General features: G+C 35.5%; 1 pseudogene; it reads left to right on the top strand.

The window, feature by feature from the left end:
• The first annotated feature begins 4,630 nt into the window (after positions 1-4,630).
• On the top strand, positions 4,631-5,569 carry LOC118829774 (annotated as a pseudogene).
• Positions 5,570-7,069: the final 1,500 nt, after the last annotated feature.

The raw sequence follows: 7,069 nt of genomic DNA on the forward strand, positions 1-7,069 counted from the left end.
AATCTGGAACTCAAAATTATGTAGAACCATGTGTGGCAAACTAAAAATAAATAAATAAACAAACAAACAAACAAACAAACAAATAAATAAGTAAACAAATAAATAAATAAATGAATGAATGAATAAATAAATAAATAAATAAATAGATGAATGAATGAATAAATAAATAAATAAATGAATAAATGAATGAATAAATAAATAAATAAAAATTGAAAAAAATTATAAGCTTTAATAAGGTTTGATTTTTCAAAGTCAAATTCTTCCCTCGTCAATCACTGATAAAGGATGGAAAAAGAAGGGAGAAAAGGAAGTCATGTCTATTCAAAGCAATTTCAGGAACCTCACATGAAACTTGCAGACTCTTAAGACAATGTGAACAAAGTATTGAAAAGGGGAAAGAGATCCAATATGGACCAAAGTTATTTATACATTATGACCCTGGTCAGGTGAGAACTAAAATATACACATGAAAAATCTGGCTGCTTGGTAAATGCCTCCAAATGTGTAATTTCGTCCTGAAATAAGTTATGAACACACAAAGAACCAGAGTTCTAGATAATGCATTCTACCAAAATTGCACCAATAGCTCAAATGTGCTATCCTCTTATGTCAAGAAGAAAAGACTACTAGCTCTCAACTCTGGATGTCATAGAACAAAAGACAAAAGTTTTCACTTAACTGCATCCTTTTTGGTTTTGATAATTATTAAGCATACTTGTAAAATATATTTGGATTTTTAGTTGCTCAAGCACAAAACTATCCAATATTCTTTTCAATTGAGTGACTCAGTCAATCAGCATGCAACGGATACTTATCTATACCTATTATAAAGTCATGCTATAACTTCTTTGTGCCAACTCCATTATGAAAATGAAGAAAATAGAAAATACAAAAAGAATTTAATACAAAAAAGTTTTCAACTCCTTTTGATTGTTCTTGTCACTATCATCTGCAAAATCTCAACTTTCCTTATGCAATTATCTACAAATAGGCCCTTTGTAGAGCACTCAACATTACAAGTTTTTAAAATATCATTCTGTGACAGCCTTGTTGTGTGTAACATACTGTATATAGTTGAGAGGAAGGGGAGATCTGTGAAAAAAGGAGCAGAGGCTGTTCAGAGTCTGCAGGGGAAACAAAGAAGGTAAATAGTTGAAAGACATCATTCAGAAGTTTCTCAGTTGTTCCCACCACCATTTTTAGAATCACTCAAAATCACAATCTGATGAGGCAGCTGCTGACCCTTTTCCTTGCCCCAGAAATAGTCTGAAAAGAGGTGAAATGGAACCAGACTTGGTGGATGTGGGGGTAGGGACAGTCTGAGTGGTAGCAAAGTTATCTCCTTACCCCAGGATAGGAGAGGGTCATTCAGTGGTTTGGCTAATATGGTCCTAGGGAAGAGAAGCAGAATACATATGTGCCAAGATATCATCCTAGTCCACTAGACATTTGAACCCCTAGAGATCTCTAACCAGGACACAAGAGAAACAAGACGGCCAGTTCATAGACAAAATTGGTGTTGATGGTTTGTCTTTACTTAATACAGCAATACTATGTAAATGAGTTTTCATTTTTGGGGGGTTATAAACTAACACTAGAGCCCAAAAGACTCACACTCTGGAAAAAAAAAGTAACTGAAATACCATTAGAGTCTGTTTGACTTAACAATGAATGCCAGAAGAATCAGTGCCAAGATAGGTTATAAACTAGCCTTCAACTTTACTACAAACAAGGGCTGGGCTATATGCAGTTAGCTCATTACTTCTGGTACTGAGGAATAAAAATAGCATGTATATGAAATCCGTATGTAATTCTAGACACTAATCATTGTTTTCTATGAAGATGTTTTCTACCAAGCCTTGTATCCCTCAGCTTTATTTCTCTCTTTTAAAAAAAATTAGGAAGAAAAATAATTTAACAAAATTTGGTTTAACAAGGAAATAGGACTTTATTCAGAGTTCAGCAAATTAGTAGGATATATAGAACCGGGCCAAGGTAGTCTATTTTTTAGTCCCATTTATCTCTGCTGTATCAGAGCATCTAACAAAGAGGTAGGTGGGTAACCTGTGGCACTTTGTGGAGGCACTCTACCCCTACCACACACTAAAAGGATTACTAATCCCTAGCTAATAATAGATATTAAATTAGATTAAATTTTGATTCCTCTCCTTTTTTTTCCATTCCCAAATGGAAGAAGTGCTAATGGGCAGGGAAACAACCAAAAGGTTGGCTAAAGAGTATAGACAGAAGTTCACCAATAAAGTAGGCTCTCAATGAAAAATGCTTACTTCCATTTCTGAAGCACACTAAAACTTTATGTTTAAAGTCAAAGATTATTTCCTTTTCTTCTAATAAAGGTAGCTTTTACTTATTTTAAATTTCCCTTCTCTGCCTATCACATCCTCCAGAAACACTTTTGGCACTAGCAATATCAAAGAAGGAGGCAAATGTGTACCTTTTACCTCTGGCACCTATCTTCCTTATTATGAAGGCAAATTCAGCCCTTCAAATCCATCTAAATAACTAAGTAAATGAATGAGTGAGTGAATGAATGAATGAGTGAATGGATGAAAGAATAAATAAATAAACAAATAAATAAATGCATATGCATGCTCCCAAAATAATGTCAATGACTTCTCACAGTTCCTTCTTCATCAAATAAACTAAGATAGGTTCTAAACTGTTCGCGGGACCACTTCTTCCTCTGTACTGCAAAACATATACATGAAATCCAGCGCAACATCCTGGTTGGTGGAGAGCCCTAAGTGAGAAAACTTACGGCTATTAGGTAACTTGAGTTGTAGACAGTGAAATCGTTCTACAAAAGTGTTCCCAGAGGCTGTAGCACAAGGACTATGATGAATGTAAGAAAATTTGGCTAGCATTTCTACTATTACTTCAATTCCAAGATACACCTAAATGACTCCACATTGTTCCTAGGAATCACTTCATAGCAAGGCTCTGGTGAATACAACTAACAGCTTTTGTTTAAAGAGAAATGTGGGTAGTCCTCATTTTTTTTTACCACTTTATTGATTTAGGTGCTTACCAGACCTATACCTTTTGTCTCCTTGTCTTTACCAACTTATAGATTTGATTTCTGAACAGATGGATGGAAAATACATACAGCCAGGATTTTGCCTTAGAGATTTGTACTGATAGTAACTTTGGTTCTCACCTGTAAATTAACCTTTTTCCCTTTACATATGGTTTAATTCATCCAGTGACCAAAATACAAAGAGCAAATACATGCATATAACTCTTCTTCACTCCTGCCTACTGTTCAAAACTCAACAGTGAAACCAAAAAGCTAGGTTAAAGCAACATTTTTTCTTGCTTCTATTTATCAGTATTTAAGCCCGGCCCTGGGTTAAATTTATATTTTTCAAACCATTAATTTCTATCACAAAATAAACGGGTTTGTGTCTTGTTTTGGAATGCAGAGTTTGAGGTAATGCAAGATGCTTTAGCCTGCATCTCCCATTTAAAAAAAAAGGAGGGAATCTGACAGAGTAGTGACATTTAGAACCAAAATCTCATAGTTTGTTAAATACATCTAAAAAAATTAGGACACAAAAGGTATACAGAGCACAACCTAGCTAAGTAGTTATTTTACATCCAGTTTCTTCTCACATTTTTGTGCCTCAAGATTTCTTTTATAAAGATCAAACCCTTCCAGAATAGAAAGAGCAAAATTACAGTAAGAAGACAGCTTAGCTACAGATTGAACTAAAGTTGTTTTTTTTCTTGTGCTTTCCTCAGAAAACTAAGTTGATAGGCACTCCCCTTAAAATCAGCATGCTGATTCAAAAAAATATATCAAAATCTAAAATAAGGAACAGCTGATTTAACTACACATGCCATCTTATTCTCTAGATGCCTTAAAGTATTTTTTCTACTTCATATGCTGAGGGGAAGAAGTTGGTCTCTCTCTCTTTATTTCTTCAAGTTCTAGGACTACATTTCTGAAGTGCTTAATGATCATTTACATCTAAAAGAGCACTGGATTTGAAATTTGAGGTCCTGGGTTGAAATTCTGACTCTGCCATTTATAATCTATGTGAATTTGGGTTATATGCCAGACAATACAGAGGGTAGGAGCCTGCTTATTGGGAGCAAGAGAACTCAGCTCAACTAAGGCAGTGTCCTGGATATTACCCAAGGGAAAACTCCCTGAAGTCTCTCGATTAGCAATCTGGGAACATGAACATGATAGAGACCTAGTGTCTTCCCAAAGTCTTTTCCTTCAGCAACCTGAAGTAGGTTTGAGCTCTGCTATCTCTTGAAGCTGGAATCTAGCATATCTCAACCTGTACTTCTTCATACAATCTCTGATATCTAATTTACCCATAATTTTTGATGACTTCTTAGAATTATAGAATGCTTAAACTAGAAACACAATAGAGATGATCAAATCTAATCATCTCATTTTTTAGATAGTGTTCTTCGTCATAATGCTGACTATATATTAGCAAGGTAAATGTTAATGGACACAGGTTTTGATTTTAGATATACAGTAGATGGGAAAATATTTTTTGATGAACCAAAGATTTAAAATTAAGTTATCTTTTCCATTCTAATAACTGCTTGTCCCATTCTCTCTAGGAGACTGGAGTAAATACTTGATGGAATGAACAGAGTGAATCAGTCTGAGGTATCTGAATTTGTGCTATTAGGACTTACTGATTCATGGGAACTCCAGATCTGTCTCTTCCTATTATTTTCTGTGATTTATTTAGCTACTGTTTCAGGTAACATTCTTATTATGACCACAGTTATCACTGATTCCCATCACCATTCCCCCATGTACTTCTTGTTATCCTACCTATCTTTTGTGGATTTGTGCTTTTCCTCAGTCACCATCCCCAAGACAATCATAGACTTTTTTAGGGCTAGCAAGACCATCTCCTTTGAAATGTGCATGTGGCAGGTTGTCTTTGTACATTTTGCTGCATGTGGTGAGATGGTATTGCTCATGACTATGGCCTATAACCATTATGTAGCTATATGCAAACATCTCCACTATACAACCATTGTGAGCCAGCAAAAGTGCATATGGCTTGTTGTTATCTCATGGGCTATTGGGCTTGTACACTTAGGGTAGTCAATTGGCTATGATTGCGGATCTGCCTTTCTGTGGTCCTAGAGAGATTGATAGCTTTTTCTGTGACCTTCCACTGGTGATTGAACTTGCCTTCATGGATACTTATACCCTAGGATTATTGGTTAATATTGATAGTGGATTAGTGGCTACAACCTGTTTCATTTTACTTTTGATCTCATACACCTGTACCCTACTCATGTTCACCATCACTGTACAGATGGGGTATATAAAGCATTGTCCACTTGTACTGCCCACATCATGGTGGTGGTAATATTCTTAGTACCTTGTATCTTCATTTATCTTTGTCCACTCAACATTCCCTAAGCGGACAAATATCTTGCCACGTTTTATTGAGAGTTTACACCTCTATTAAATCCTGCTATCTATACCTTGAGAAACAAAAAGATGAAAATCGCCATGAAGAGACTGAGAAGTCAATATGTGAGTTCAAAGGAAAAATCTTAGGTATCTTTCTTGATCAGAAGCACCACCCATTAAGTAGCTCTTTTGACTTGGAGTCATGGATGGATACATGAATTAGACCATTGTAGACACTCAATTTGCCCCTGCAAGTTGTGCATATCACTGGAACTATGATTAATGCCCTGATCATTCAGTGGAAATGTGAAGTTTTCCCTTGCAATTTTAACTAGATTCAGAAGGTATTGTCCATGAAGACTGATCCATTTCTTTCTTTCTCCCTTTCTCCCTTTGAGCTATCCTTAAGTAAAAGGCAGTAAGGCATGGAAATAACACTGAACGTGAAATTAGGAAAGACTCCTGTTTGGCATTTACTATCCCCATGTTCATGGAAAAGTTACTAAACTCCTTTGGACCTTAGTTTCCTAATCTATAAAATTACACTATTTACCTTTTAGGTTTGTCATGAGACTCTAAGAAGATAACATGTGAAGTCCTTTTGCAAATCATAAAATATTAGATAAATGTCAGTTATTATAATTTTACTTGATCTCCCAGACAATATAAAGACAATTGCTTCTGCGGCTATCATTGTCCTTAGGTGACATCATAAGCTTCCTGTGAGTTTTAAAAGTTCACTCAAAATTTGTCAAAAGGATGCTTGTTCAGCTTGTTTTGTGATGGCTAAAAATTGGAAATTGAAGGGATACTCATAACTTGGGGAATGGCTAAACAAACTGTGGCATATGATTGTAATGAAATATTATTGTGCTATAAGAAATGACAAGTAGGATGATTTCAGAAAAACTTGGAAAGACTTACAAGAACTGATGCATAAGTGAAGTGAACAGAAGAGGGATAACATTGTACACAATAACAGCAATATTGTTTGATGAAGAACTGTGAATGACTTAGATGAGAGGTGGGGAACCTGTGGCCTCAAGGCTGCAGGTTAAGGTGATTTGTCCTGTGAAGTTTGGATTCAAAGAGCTGTACTTGAGGACCTAGAGGGCCACATGTGGTCTCAAGGCCACAGGTTCCCTACCCCTAACTTAGCTATTTTCAGCAATACAATGATCCAAGACAACAGAAAAGGACTACTAATAAAGCATACTATCTGATTCTAGGGAAAGAACTGATATTGACTGAATACAGATTGAAAAATGCTATTTTTCACTTCCTTTTTTTTAAAAATTTGAGTCTTCTTATGCAAAATGACCAACATGGAAATGTTTCACATGATTGCACACATATAACCTATATCTGATTGCTTACCATCTCAGGGAAGGGGAAGGAGAGGAAGGGAAAGAGGAATAAAATTTGGAACTTAAAATTTTAAATAGAAATCTTAAACAATATTTTAAAAATGCCTGTTAAATCTAATGCAATTTGGGATGATAGGGAAAAATGGATTTATTCTCATATGTCCTCCTAGATTCTCTCTGCTTTCTCTGTGTGTGTGTGTGTGTGTGTGTGTGTGTGTGTGTGTGCAATGCACACTTGCACAACAGCAGTGAAAATGATTCTAAGGGAAAGGTTCCAAAT

This window comes from Trichosurus vulpecula, chromosome 8 (assembly GCF_011100635.1).
Source record: "Trichosurus vulpecula isolate mTriVul1 chromosome 8, mTriVul1.pri, whole genome shotgun sequence".
Lineage (NCBI taxonomy): Eukaryota > Metazoa > Chordata > Mammalia > Diprotodontia > Phalangeridae > Trichosurus > Trichosurus vulpecula.